A 15,569-nucleotide genomic window follows, 5' to 3' on the forward strand; every position below is an offset into this window, starting at 1 on the left:
CAGGTCCCTCTCTGTGAGATGGGGAAGGAACCTGTCTTTTCTCTGGTTCTGTTACATTGGCCTTACTTTCCTACTTTTGAGGAGCTTGGAGAAAGTACCTTTCCTTATTTGGCCAGAAGCTCCCTGCTTGTCCTCCACTCCACCATCCTGGCTCCAAATAGTTCCTGCAGACAAACACTCAGCGTCCCAGGATGGAGCCCAGAGCCCACAGCTCATGCCTGCCTCACAGGAGTTTTCTCTGCTGCCCTGCCTGGCTCGTCCTTCTTCCCGCCCTTGCTTGGCAGCCTTTCTCTCTGCTGGCAACAACAGCCTACCTTTTGTTTCTCCGGAACTGCTCTCTCCCCTCCTTGCCCTCATGGAAGCTGATGGAAGACCATCCCGCTGTGTGCTTCGTTCCCTGGACAAAGCAATGGTTTCAGCCCTGGAATTTTTATGGAATCCATTTTTGCAGACACTCCTTTTTTCTCAGGCTCGGAGGAAGCAGAAGGAGCTACATCTGGGGTGGGTGGGAGCACTCGTGTGGAGCTGGGTATGTGAGACAAAGCCGGCACAGGAGCACAGAGCCTCAGGATACTCTCTGACCCCTGGCCCTGCTGTGCCGGGAGTCATCTCTCCCCAGACGGTTCAATAAATTAAATAATTTTTTTTTCTTAAGTCAGTATGAGGTAATTTCTGTCACTTGCAATGAAGAGTCTTAATTAATTGTTAGCTGAGGCAGGCACTGGATGGGCGGGCAAGCACTGTGAAGCTCCTTCCCATCTCACTTAGGTGGAAAGTGAGGGACACGGACGGACGTGAGGAGTCGCCGGAGGCTACCGAGCTAGGAGGTGACTGGCTGGTCTTGACATCAGTTTTTCTAGCTCCGGGTCACCTGACCGACCCCTCACACAGTGCAGAAGTCAGGGATGGAGGCAAAGCTGGTCATTTCTGAATTGTCATCTCTGGCCCTGCAGCTATCCCAAGGATGACTAGCCACTCAGGGGCGGGTCTTTTATCAGTCAAGGCTATTGTGGCCGTCAGCAGCCAATTTATTCCTCAGCACCCTGTGCTCACCCGCGACCTCTCCAGCTTTGTTGCTAACAGCAGAACCCAGACTTGTGGGAGCAGCCGTGCTGGGGCAGGGATGCGTCTGAGCTGTCTGGGCCACGCATGGTGCTCTCAGCCCCCTCTGCTAGATTCTGACTTGACTAGCCTTCTTGGCAGCTGCTGGTGGCCATGTGGCAGGGCTCTAGCTGGTAAGACACGTGAGGACATCTTTCAGGGGGCTGCTGGGAAATACTTTTTTAAAATAAAATGTTGTTTTAACGTATCAAGGTGTTACATCAATGTTTTGACAGAGACACTAAGAAGTTAGCCATCCAGCTCCAAAGAGAGGTGACAGGCAGAGATACAGATTGTCAAAGGTGGCCGCAAACCAGCCTCACAGCTAGCCCGTTGGGGGAAAGACAAAGCTGAGCGAGTGGAGGACAGAGAGGACTTTGGCAAAGGTTGGAGCTGAGTGGGGACCCCCTACCATGGGGGACAGAGGGAATAGTCATACCTCCCTCAAGCCCAGAGACCATGAGCCTGAACAGGACCTCTCTGAGAGCCTGATTTGTGTCCTCTGGAGTTTGGGAGTTTGGAATTCCTCCGAAGCTCCCCCCTGTGCCTGTGATGGGTTCAGGGAGACACAGACACAGGGACTGACCAGGGCCAATGAGAGGCAACGCCAATTTTCCTGACAGTGCCAGGCCAGAGGCTCTTCCTGAGGGCCTTTGAATCTTACCAGCAAATCTCGTGAAAAGAGCCTGACTGGAGGCTGGTGCACACAGCTGGTTGTGGTTCTTGGGTTGAGGTGGCGGGGGCTGAGGGACAGGCATGCTGCTGCTGTATTGGGAAGTGGCTGCATTCCCTCTAATGGGGCGGTGTCAAAGGCTTGTTGATCAGGTGAGCCACTTTTGGTGAGAGTGTGGACCTGACTGGATGGGCAGTTGACACCAGCCCGCTCCCAGGGGCTTGTCAGGATGGGAGGAATCGAAGGGGACCACATGATCAAAAGAGCCACTGTGCCATTATCTCTGACCCTGACCCAAGACCTGCCCAGAACCAATGGAAGTGCAGCAGAAGGAAGGAGGAGGTGGACTTTATAGGGGCCGAGGAGGAAGCCAGTGGCGTCTGATTCATTGGCTGGGGTCAGGGAACTACAGCTCTGGACCTGGGTGTGGAGATGGCAGTGTAGGGAGTGGCAGTGGAAAGAGAGGGTCTGCAAGAGACTTTTGAAAGCGCCCATGACAGCATTAAATTTCTTCCAGATCCAGTGAGCATAAAGCCATCTTATGGGACCATCGAGAAAGAACTTTCCATACTGCCTTCTCTTCCTCTGTCCTTGTCCTCTGACCTCAGCAGTCCGTGTCGGCAAGGTGTGGGAGGAGAGAAGACACTGACAGCGTCACTCTGTCAGAGAGAGGGCATTGCCCGAGGCCCACCTGAGCTGCGGGAGACCGGAAGACTTAACTGTAATTCAAGCTGCAGAGACGATGATTCCCGGGCTGGGCCCTGTCAGCATGGGATCCCGACCGTTGAGGGCAGTGGACAGAGGAGGGAGGATCTCTGTCAGCTGTGACTCCAATCTAGGTGTGAGCGCCATCGGGAGTTCAGGGCTCTCTCACATCCTCCTCCTCCTTTCCCCCAGACAGATCATGTAATCATGGACAAGGCCAAAATTGTTCAGCTCAGGGTTTAAAGGTGAGCTTTCACTCTGACAAATCAGTTACGAGTGCTGAGCCTGTGGGAAGGCCGCCCTTCAGTTCCCTGCCACGGGGATTACACGGTCGGTCCCAGGTCCTCTTTTCCTGGTACTGACGTCATACTTCCCCATCCTTGCAATGTGGTGCAGAAGCATACTTCCCCACTCGACATGGAGCTTGGCCATGTGACTTGTTTGGGCCAATAGAATGTTAGCAGAGATGATGCAAGACCGGAAATTGTTTTCTTGAGTGTCTGCCATCAGGGTTAGAAAGGGATGGCCCAGGTAGCTGCTGGCTGAAGGCCAGTGAGAGGTCTGTGGAGCAGACCCAAACCTATCTGAGAGCCTGGGGTCAAAAGATCCAGTCTATGCCAGCTGACTCCCACCAACCTGCAGACATGGGAGGGAAATATCAACGCTCATAGATGATTGCCATAGAGTTCCCTAAGCAGGAAAGTTGACTGAAACACAGTCACTCTTTTGATGACTCCAGTGAGACCAGAGTGGTGAGCTGAGCAGGGCTCCCCTTCAGAGGGCTATGCCCTTTCTCCCCCTCCCCACCCCTTGGAGTTGTGGCCCCAGGGTGGATGGCCTTGTCACTTCTCCTTACTGGCTGACTTTAGTCTTCCTGGACCACCTTTCATTGTGGAGGGAGTGATATAGTGCGAGGCCTGCATGGTGGTAGTGGGCTTAGGGGATAGAGAGGAGAAGGCTTGGGGAAGACATCTGGGGTTGTTGTACCATAGCATCCTTTGTCCTTCTGCTAACATGGTGCCCCAGATGTGTTCTGGGAGAACTCCTCTCCCTCTTATCAGTGCCAGTGACTCAGGTGTGGTTGACCCTTCCCTCTGCCTTAATTCCTCCGAAGCTCTCTCTCCCGAGGCAGTGATGGGTTCAGGGAGGCACAGACACTGGGACGGACCAGGGCCAATGAGAGGCAACACCAATTTTCCTGACAGTGCTGGGCCACAGGCCTCTGGGAGGGCCTTGAATCTCACCAAGGAATCTTGCAGGAGAAAAGAGCCTGACAGAACAGAATCTGCTTGGAACAGTGGGTGCCCAGGGACTGAGGGTGAGAGTCACTGGGTCCTTGTGGCAGCTGAATCAGACCATGTCTGAAGCTAGAACATCACCGGACTTTTCCCCGAGGTGAGTCAATAAATTCTCATTTATACTTAAGCCACTTTGAGTAGGTACCTGCTATCTATAACTAAAAGTTTCAAATGATACAAGATTGTTGGGGCACCTGGGTGGCTCAGTCATTAACCTTCTGCCTTCATCTCAGGTCATTATCCCAGGGTCCTGGGATCGAGTCCCATGTCAAGCTCCCTGCTCAGCAGGAAGCCTGTTTCTTCCTCTCCTACTCCCCCTGCTTGTGTTCCATCTTTTGCTGTCTCTCTCTTTGTCAAATAAATAAATAAAAACCTTAAAAAAAAAAAAGATTGCTACCTGTTTTGAGTTCTCTGAGGTCCAGACTTGTAACTCAAGTTTTCCCTGGACTTATTTTTTAGACATATACCAGTCTTAGGGACTGCGTGTGTGTCTACAGTTGGACAAATAATTTATATAACTAGATATCGAGGCCCTGACAAAATACCATCCATCCCTTTAAAAAAATCTACCTCAAGTACTTTGCTTACATATCACATATTCATTCATTCTTCACAACCACCATCTACGGCAGATATTTTCCCCAGTTCGGAGTTCTTTTGGCTACAGTTTACAGAAAACCTGACTTAATGTGACTTGAACCATAAAGAGATTTATTTTCATATTTCAGTAACTCTAAGATGCTATTGATTGTAAAATGTACCACTATTGCATCACTTTCCTTGCATCAGAAAAAAAATGCTGTCGAACTACAAAACAATTCTTTACTGTCCAATCACCTGTGAGATGTGACTTGATTTTGGAAGTGTTAAATGTCAAGAAGCATGTGGGTTTTAGGATTGGTGAAATATGAGATTAACAAGAAATCTGTCGTGAGATGGCTGCAGATTTGGTTTGGCAGCTGAAGGTTATCATCCAAGACCCAGGCTTCTTGTTACTTTCTACTCTGTCCATCTTAGCAGGCACATAGACCTTAAAGTTGCAGGCCTTAAAGTTGCAGGACTAACTACTATAGCACCACACTTGATGTCCTCTAGCACCAAGTCCAAAGGCAGGAAAAGAAGGAAGGGAACACGCTCCTCACTTACTTCTCTCCTTTCATCAGAAACTTTTAGCACATTGGCTCTTATACACCATTGGCTAGATCCACATGCAGCCATGCTGGTTTCCAGGGGGACCAAGATAGTGGGCATCTGACCTTTTCACTCTAACAGTGGGAGGTGAATAAGGGAAAATGGCTGTCTGTGTCACAGGACTTTTATTCCCGTTTTACAGATGAGGAAACCAAGGCTCAAAGAGCCTTAATTATATGTCCTTTGTTATCGACCTAAGGACACATAGCTGGAAATTGGTTGACCCTAGATTTGAAGCTTGCACTGAGTGATCCAAAGCCCTTGTTCTTTCCACTGCACCATGAATTGTCTGCATGTTAAAGACTGAACACACAGTCTTTAAGTGAACAAATGAAACTTAAAACACAGTGAGGGTAAATAGTAAAGAATGCAAATACCAGATGGTCCTACTATCAGTGAATCAAAGAGATAGGGTTTTTTGTTTTCTTGTAACAAGCAGCCTACAGATTGGCAACCCTGGACAAGGCAGCTGCTCAGGGATTTCATCAAGATCTCAGGCTCCCTCATCCTCTTCTTTTGCCTTCCTTATCGTGTAGCTTCTGTCCTTATGCTCACAGTATGGCTGTTGCATCTCGAGGCATCACATCAGCTTCCTTCCCAGGGGCTCCCTTCTGCATCTTACTGGTCAGAACCGGGTCACATGTCTAGCTCTAGCTACAAGGAAGTCTGGAAAGGTAGATTTGGCTGGGTACACTGTCATCCTGGACAAAACTGTGACTCTTGTAGGAAGGAAGAAGAGAGAGAAACTGGGTAGTGGTTCCCATTAGTGCAGTGTGTGTCTGACTTTCCTTTTTTCATGCAGGTGGAATGAAGCCCCCCTTCCCCTTGGACTTAGATATGGATGTGTGATTTACTTTGGCCAATGAAATATGAACAGAAGTGACATGTATCACTTTCTGGTGGAAGCTTTAAGAGTTGGTGCCTAATTCTCCACCTTCTTTTCCATCGAGGTGCTGATTGCAAAAGCACATGTCGAGGAGCCTCCAGTTGCCTAGGTTCCTGAGATAAACAGAGCTCTCTTGCCAATCTATGAGAAATGTAAAGCACGAGCAGGAAATAGACCTTCACTCAGTTAAGCCACTGATACTTCCACGAAGCTTGAGGTTGCAGCAAAATCTAGTCTCTCCTGACACAGGTAGGCCATCAGCAGCAGCCCTCCATTTGGGCCTCAGGCAATGTTACGATCAGACCTGTGAGGAGCCAAGACCTAGGTCTGAATTAGCACAGTGTCCCACGTCCCCCAGAGTAAGCTGTTAGTGGCCTCACGGTGTGAATTGGGAGCTCACATGTTCCTAGGCATTAGAGAGAGCTGCGTATCTGGAGCTGCTGCCTGAGCCTGCGGAGCTGGCCACCCACCCACCAGCAGTGTCTCTATCACTTTGTCAGGCCACAGAAGTACATACAGAAAGGATTTGCCAAGTCACTCCCATGCCCATGCTTCCTTCTTACAGTAACGGAAACCGGGTTCCCTCTTCCATCAGATGCACTCCGCCCTGTTCTCCTCTGGTCAAGGAGTGGGTTTGGCATGCATTTTAGGCTAATCTTCTGCTCTCAGTCTGAAACTTGAATCTTGAGTAGAATAATCCAGATGAATTGGATTATTGGAACTTATTAACCTCGATGGTGCACTTGAAATAGATCACCATTGGGTCCTGTTCTCTAGGTTTTTAGAGCTTCACTTAGGACTGTTCCTTCTGGGCTCTCTGAAAGGACCACACACCACCCAGAGATTCTGGAACTGGAGCTGGATGCAGCAACTGTCGGAGAATCTAGACCCTATTTTCTTCTGTTACCATTGCTATGAGAGGGTTTGGTGGTATATGGTATAACTGCATTATTTTAAACAAGAATATTTTCACAAGTATGTTTATGGAAGGAAGGATATATGCAGATGGTGGGTGGCCAATGGTGTGAATTGCAGCAGGCATCTGTTGTTTTTACCTGTCCAAAATCTATTGCTTCTTCTGGCAACAAAACCCATGTGTTCTCCCCTAATCTCAGACTATGTGACAGGGTGGGATAACTTCTTAACTCCAGAGTTCCACCCGATCCAGAACCTGTCAGTCAGAGCATCACATTTCTTAGGCCACAGTGACTAACATTAGTTTACTGTAACTCAAACCTCACATTTGGGGGGAACTGTAGGAAGTGATAACAACAATAATAGCTAATACAATAACTTGGCATTTTTTTTCAACTCTTTAAATTCTTTTCCAAGGACTTTTAGATGTGAGGATATAATCCAGGAGCTGCTGAGAGCCAACTATGTATGGGAAGTCTGGCTAAAAGAGATGGAGAGGTGCCAGGCTTTGAGGACATCCCCTGCACCTAGATCCAGCAAAACCTGAGTGCCTTGGACTTGGATTTTACAAGAGCCCAAGAAATGTCCTTTGGGTGGTTTAGCCAATTTGAGTTGAGCTCTGCCTCTCAAAGCCAAAAGAGTACTGCCTAATATAATATTTTTTTAATAGATATGCAAGGCACATCAGTAGTGGTACCTGCCATGCCTACAGCCCTAACAGCCCAACCAGCAGGTGGACTTGTTTTAGACCATGTGACCATCACGTGGGAAGGGGCTCCTGACCTAGGTGCTGAATCCATCAGCTGGCCAGGACTTGTGCTTTCCTTTGGCATTAGAGATGACCTGTGTCTATCAGATTTCTTTTGTTTGAACTGGGAGTTGGGAAGAATGTCAGGAGTTAGGCAGCTAGCAGCAGAAGTAAAAAGGATGCATTGAGAGACGCCACCAGGAGGAGCTGGGGCCTTGGTGATTCAAGGTGTCCAAACAGTGGAAATTCTGCATCAGTAGAGGGCGCTAGTTGGTACAGAGTGTAGAGCAGAGGACCTTCTAGAGGGAGATGATGCTCTCAGGCTCCAGGAAGGAAGTGATGCAGCAATGACTATGGCTGGATCTGTCTGGCTAGTTCCTGAGACCTTTCCAATTCTAGTTCAAATACACATGCATCTTTATAACAAATCCATGTTTTCCCAAGCAAGCTTCAGGTGGTCTCTGACTTCCCTTGTAAGACTGAACTCAGGTATCTGCCTTCCATGCCATCTCCATGATACTCCCAGTCTGGGCTGAAGACTATCACCGAGGCCACCTTTGGTAGCAAGGGATGGAAGTTTAACCCAAACTAGTTTAAACAAAAAGGATAATTATTGGCTTCTGTAACTGAGAAGTCAAGGAATGAGACCAGCCTTAGCCTAAATTGCATTCAAGGCTCAGATGATGTACCTGGGACCTTGCTTCTCTTCACACCTTCACCTTGTCACCCTCTGGGCTGGCTCCAGCATCAGGCTCTGAGTAAGATGGTGGCTTCAGCCCGCACATCTCCTTAGGGACAGGAGTTGAGTTTCTTTCTTCGGACTCCCAGAGAAATTCTTGATGGCATGTCATTGGCTCTAAGTGGGATGCATGCTTATCCTGAGCAATCTCCGGAGCCAGGGAGATGTGATGCAAGTGATTGGCCTGGGCCCAGGCATGTGCTCCTCCTCTAAGACACACCCAAAACACATGGGCGTAAAGGAAAGGGTGAGTAATTTTTAGGATATGGGTTGAACTGCTGGAAGAGAAACCTCAAATAAGGTTGGCATAAGCAAGACGGAAGTTCCTTTCTCACTCATCTGTCTTCAGGTAAGCAGCCTGAGCCCAGATTTCTTCTTCTCTTGTTTATTCACTATTCACAGGTATTGTGCATTCGTGTAGCCTGACATATTTCACCGCTTCTACCACCCAGCCAGTGGAAACAGAAAAGAGAAAAGAGGAAGACTCCCCCTACTTCTGGTTAAAGAATCACCTCTCCCCACTTCAGTCCTACTGGTCACTTACTTGCCCAAACATAGCTTCTAGGAAATATAGCCCCCCACCCCCCACAACCACCTGGATTTCCATGTCCCCAGATAAAAAGCAGAGATTCTTTAAACATATGAAGAGATTTTGACTGTTAGGGGGGTGGTTAGCCGTCTTTATCCCAATCTATTCCTTGGGCCAACCAAATGTCTGTGTGCCCTGTTCTTCAAAGCTTGGAATGCCCTCTTCCTCGGTGTCAGGGATGGATGTGGTTCTTTATGGTGTGGCCATACAAGCTGTCTCATCATACCCCATACACAACAGTCAGTTAGAATAGGATAACACAGTAGGAACCCCTGTCCAGATTAAGGAAACACAAAAACCCACTGAAGCTACTGGTTGGCCACCATCATCAAGTCCTACCAGGCAGAAACTGTGAAGATTCCCAGGGAGTGGAGTATATTTCTTGGATGACAGCCCTTTCTCCAGGACTGTCCCTCTGGGCCCTGGTGGTCCCCTCTTTGTCTACTACCTTCTGTAGCCAAATCCAAAGTTGGCATTGAAGGTGTACATCTCTTGGGATTGTACAGTCATGCAGCCCACTTCCTGCTGGTATCGGTTTGTCGGCAAGAGGCTAGCTGTTTTTTATTTTAGGTTTTTATTTTAGTTCTGGGGAGTTAACATACAGTTTATATGTAGGTGTACAATATAGTAATAGAGTAATTCAACAGTTCCATACATCACCCTGTGGAGGTTGGTTTTTTAAGGAGTCAGCAGTGAGGACTTTGTACTGGCTGGGCTCAGGCTTTCTTTGGTAACACACATATCCCTCAGAATCTTACTTGGCTTTCTGCCTATTTGCTTCCAGATCTTCTCGCGGACCCATATTTAATATTTAAGCTTAGAAACTCTGGTCTTTCATTTAACAGCCTGCCTGCTATACCTGTTCACCTCCCTGTGAACCTGAGACCAGCGAAGACATTCAGCTTAGACTGGAAGGCAACACCATCGGTCTGGCCTTTGCCGTTGAGCTGGCTGTCACTGTCGGGGTGAGAACTCTTAGCTGAAAATGCTTGAGAAAGACTAGTTAGTGTCCATAGTCTTGTCTCCTGCTAATATCCCTTCTTCAAAAATGTCTTCTAGATCTGCTTCAGTTTGCTGTATAGAAGTGGTTGGAGTTTTCAGCTCTGAGAAATCACAGCCTGAGAGCGTTTGCTCGCCCGTGTGCATTCCCTCCCATCTCTGCCTGCATGCTGGCTAGCTCTATTCAGATTCTCCTGGCTCACCGAGGCCTTTGCTGAGAGTGGCAAGGAGCAGCCAGCAAACGCGAGCATCCTGAAATATTCATTCATTTTCCTACAGTTACAGATGACCTTCCAGGGGACTGTGGGAGTTTATCAACTGCTTTTGCAGGGCACAGCAAGGGACTCCAGCTTCCCGGCTTACAATATCTATGTGTTGAGAACATATTTTAAGATTTGTTACCTGTACTACCTCTGTTGCAGGCACAAAATGCTGTATGCATTACCATCTAGGCTTTCCTTCTGCAAGAGTGCCCCTCCCCCATAGCAGCTTAAATAGACTATAGGCTACTTTCTCTTTCATGCAAAATTCGGTCATAAACAATTCAGGGTGGACTGACAACTATGTAGCGTTGGGATGTAGGGTCCTTCTATCCTGTTGCTCTGACACCCCTGGGGGGCGGGGGGTCTTGCCCTCATCGGAATGTACCAATTAGCTAAATACCAGTTCACCTGACTGCTGAGAGCAGAAGGCCCGGCCAGCCAAAGTGTAACCTCCCAGCCCCCAGCATCCAGAAAGCTGGGTCTTTGACTCTCTTTTTCTCTCTTGCAATTGTAAATCCCAATCAAAACTTGCTTTTCCTTGATGATTCTTTCTGGGAAGTATTATTGCTGGTCACAAATCTTGCTTGGGCCCCAATATGGCCTAGCAATATTGGCTTCATGCCAACCAGGGGAGAGGGAAAGAAACACGCCTTCTGAGGGGTTCAGCTAGAAACCGTGTGCCTCACTTCTGCTAACACGTCACTGGACAGAGCCCAGGCACACTGTGGGCCTTGCTGCATGGTGTTTGAAAAGGTGGTCTCTGCTCTGGGCGGGAGTGTTCTCAGCGAGGGGAGTACTATGCTTATAGAAGGGGGGAGTAAGTATTGGGGGACAACTGGCAGTGTCTGTATGGGGGTGATTCCCTAAATGAAGTGGAGGGTGTGGATTGTGGGGAGCTAAAAGGGAACAGAGGTCTACCACAGGGCCTCTCCTCTGCGTGCTCCAGCCCCTTCTGTGTCCTTTCAGCACTCTGATCTAATTGTCTGTGTGTGCGTCTATCACTGCTGTCCCTGAATGCCCCATCGCCCCGGCTCTGAGGTCAAGGCATCTCTGATGCAGTCTGTATTCCCAGCTCACAGTGTACGGCTGGCATTTATTAGGGACTCAGTGAAATGTCTGTGGATGAACTGAGGTGGTAATAGGTAATGGGTATTCCTGGATAGCATTCCTCCCTCCCTCCCTTCTCTCAGCATCTATTATATACCAGGTCCTGGGAAGTCGTTGCCTTCGGTCAGACAAAAAGGCACAGCCTTTTCACTCACGGGTCGTATGGCTGTGAGAAGAGTCTTTCACACTCTAGGAATTTTCTTGTCGGAAAGACAGACACTGTTCAGCTTAATCTAAGCTCTCCCTTCTGTAGGCATTGATGGCACACGGACACATTTGAATTTTCAGCGGCTCCTTTTCTGAGCCTCCCAGAGATGCTGCCACCCGTGGTTATCTGCGCTTTGGGCCAACTCATTGTCGCTTTCCCTTTAGTCTGGCAACAGCTTCTTGCCTGTCCACTGTCCACTGAGTCCCTGGAGGGGCTGCCAGTCCTAGGACAGGGTCCTGAGCATCCTTGGAAGAGCACATGACACAGGCCGGCCTGCCAGAGAGCTCTCTCCCTCTGGCCCAGGATTGTCAGGCAGGGTCAGGAAGACCTGGTCTGCGGATCCAGAGATGGGCGGGTGTGGGGCTGCCAGCAACCTTGTTTCACGAAAGGAGAGAGTCTGTGTGAGAAATTAGCCCAGAGGGTGTCAGAGGGAAGGAGCAGGTGAGAGATCCTGTGCACATCATCGGAGTCCTTGGCTTTAGCCAGGGCCTGAAGATGGATTCAAAAAGTCCCCTCGTTTGCCTAAACTATACATTAGTAGCCCTTTCCTCCTGCGTTCAGGTCTAATAAATGACTGGTTCATAGGCAAGTCAGTTAATGTTATGGCAGCCGGGAAGCAATCTGATTCAGAAGCTTTCCAGATCGCTAGCATTTTCCTCCTATTCTTTTTCAAGCTGCCTTTCCCACACTCACTTGATGGCCGATTTTGTGACTCACTTTCCAAAGCACTTAACCTAGACTTCGTAGGAACAGAATTTTCTTTTTCTATGCATATTCCACTAGTTCATGCCCTATTTAATTAAATTAGATTTGATTATTTATGTAATTGCGTCACTACAACACGTACAGTCGGAGTAAGTGAGTTCGATACAAGCTCACCTGATTCTTACAAGCCGATGACTCAAGCACCCACGGCAGAAGGGCCAGCCAGCTTGGCCGTATGCTCCCGGCCACCGGCACCCAGAATGCTGTGGTCATTTTGTGACTCTCTTTTTCTCTCTTGCAACTGTAAGTCCTAATTAGAACTTGTTTTTCTTTGATGATATTATTGCTGGTCACAAATCTTGCTTGGGCCCCAGTACTGCTTGGCAATATCTTCTACTGCATTTCTTCAGCCAACAGAGGATCTTCCCCTTCTTTGCAATGACGATTTCTTTTCCTTTTCTTAAAAAAAAAAAAATTTTAATGAGGGTGTGGGGGGAGATAGAAGGAGAGGGAGAGAGAGAGTGTTAAACAGACTCCATGCCCAGCATGGAGCCCAGTGTGGGGCTCAATCCCACGACCCTGAGATCATGACCTGAGCTGAAATCAAGAGTCAGTCACTTAACTGACTGAGCCACCCAGGTACCCCTCTGCAATGACCATTTCAAACCTCCTCTGCTCTTCTCACCCCTCCAACCTTCCCATCTTCTCCCTTCTGTCTCAGCACAACAGTTTGCCTTTTATGTCACAAAGAAAAGAGAACCATTAACCTTAAATTTCCAAACCTAGTAACCTACCTACCCCTGTCATTTCTTCTCGCTTTCCAGTTACATAGAGAAGCTGTCCCCACTCCTGCTTCACATGTTCTGGTTCCAGCCCATCGGGACCTTGTGCCAGCAGTGGTTCTCCCTCTTTCCAGCTCTTCATCCGCTCCCTCTCTACGGCTCCTTGCCCCCCAGTGTCAAGTATGCTGAATTTGCTACAACGTGCAATGGATCTGTCTGGGTCTGGCCCCTTGGCCTCCATTCCTCCCTCTGGGGAAAATGTCCTGGGAGGCCATGGGTACTCCTAGAGGTCTACCGGGCCAGGTATTCCTTGATTGTCCAAGGACAGAAGGTGTGTGGCCGTAGCTCACACAAATGAGCTCCTACTTCCCTGAGACTTAGAATTTTGAACAGAACACAAAGGAGAAAAAGCCAGAATCCTTCCTTCCATGGCTGTGACCGGGCAAGACTGGGAAGTGGCTCCCTCTGTTGAGGTCTGGAGTCACCTGACTCCCAGCTTGGAGGAGCAAGGCTAGCTCTCCACGTTACTTTCCTTTCTGAGCTCCCCGCAGTCTTCCGACAACTCCCTTTCTGGCTATCTCAACCCGAGCTGTTCTCTGTTGCTTGAAATCAAGGATTCCTACTCCATGATGCAGCATATTAAAAAGCCAACCAAAAAACCAGAGCCAAAAGCCCCAAATCTCTCTTGACCCCATATCCTTCCCCAGTGACCCCTTTCTTTATTCTCCCCTTTAGGGTCTTGCTTAAAAGAGTTGTGTGCACATTTGGTGTCTTGGATTCTCCCCTCCAACTCCTCACTCAGTGCACTCCTGTGGTCCTGCCTCCAGCACCATGATGAAGCTGCTTGCCATGAGCGTCCCGAGTCCCAGCAATGCCCCAGTTTCCCTCTTTCCTCCCTGGCTGCTGCTTCTCGGTCCTTTGCCACCTGGTTGGTTACCCACAGCTGGGTCCTGGGCCCTTTTTGCTACACTCTTCCCGAAGACCTTATTCAACTCCTGTGACTTCAGGGACCCCTGTGGCCCTGATGCCCAGACCTTCTGGGAAAGTTCTAGATGTGCAACTCGCCTCTCTACCTGGCATTGCATCATGCCCTGACTGAACTCCGGAGCACACCATTCTTGCTCCTCTTCTGTCAGATTCTTTTTTTTTTTTTTTTAAAGATTTTACTTATTTATTTGAGAGAGAGAGAGTGAGAGAGAGAGCATGAGAGGGTAGAAGATTATAGGGAGAAGCAGACTCCCCATGGAGCTGGGAGCCTGATGTGGGACTCAATCCTAGAACTCCAGGATTGTGACCTGAGCCAAAGGCAGTCGCTTAACCAACTGAGCCACCTGGGTGCCCCTCTTCGGTCAGATTCTGAGTCTCAAGGAGTGGCCCTTGGCCCTTGCAGTCCTAAACCAGAGCCTCCCCTCTCTACTAGAGCAGTCAACAAACCCCACTCCTGCCCCACACCAGGCAGTTCTGGCTTTTACTTCCAGAACCTGACACAGGAGGAGCTCAATAAATATTTGATCAAATGACTGATAGCAGCAAGAATACTCTGCAGAATACTTTCGCAAACCCCATCTTTCCCACAGCCCTGGGAGGGAGGTGTAATTATTGTCGCTGTGCAGATGAGGAAACCAATGCCCAGAGAGGTGGACAATTTTCTTGGGTGTGGGATCGCTTAGCAAGAGAACATGTGGAGGAGTTAGGACAGCAACTGAGGGCTGACTCTCCATGCTTGGCTCTCCTTGGGCAGCCACCACAGCCAGAGAAGCTTCTTTGCCAAACCACAGTTGGAAGAAGAGGACCAGCTGTCCAAGGTGCCAAGACCAGGCTCAGAGACCCTGGAGGCAGGTTCAGTGAGGCCGCATCTGTAGGTGGACACCAGACTCCAAGCTGCCTCCCTGAAACACTGGGTTGAGGTTCTCAGAGGCTCTCATATGACCAGGGAGCTGGGAGCCCCAGGCACTGGCACCGACTCTCAATGTAACCCCAGGTAGCTTATCCCTTTTTGGGGCTCAGCTGACTTCCCTAAAAAGACAATGTGAATAAGATTCCTGAGATGTGAAAAGAGGGGCCCTAATTGCTAGGCAGGAGGAGGAGTGGGTTGGTAGTCTCAGCAAACAATCTCCCATATGGCCCCTTTGGGCAGATTCCCCCTGGAAGGCTGTGTGTGGTGGGAGGACAGGTCCTGGGGCTTCCACTTGGACATTCCCTTTTTTTTTTTTTTTTTTTTAAAGATTTTATTTATTTATTTGACAGAGAGAGATCACAAGTAGACGGAGAGGCAGGCAGAGAGAGAGAGAGAGGGAAGCAGGCTTCTTGCTGAGCAGAGAGCCCGATGTGGGACTCGATCCCAGGACCCTGAGATCATGACCTGAGCCGAAGGCAGCGGCTTAACCCACTGAGCCACCCAGGCGCCCCTGGACATTCCCTTGTTATCCCCCAGTGTTCACCATCCCCTCCATAGCTGTCTGGGCTAGTGCTCTGAGACCCCACTGGAAAGGGGTGCTTAGGGCAGTCTGAGTCTTCCTGAGCAGAACCCCACCCACTCCACCAGTGAGTGAGCCCCCATTTGAAGCTGTAGCTGACCATGGCACAAGGGGAGGGGGAGGTAGGGCCAAGGCTTCCATTCCAGCCAGGCCCTAAGCAGCAGGATCCCAGGCTGGAGGGGG

Source organism: Lutra lutra, chromosome 14, assembly GCF_902655055.1.
Source record: "Lutra lutra chromosome 14, mLutLut1.2, whole genome shotgun sequence".
Taxonomy (NCBI): domain Eukaryota; kingdom Metazoa; phylum Chordata; class Mammalia; order Carnivora; family Mustelidae; genus Lutra; species Lutra lutra.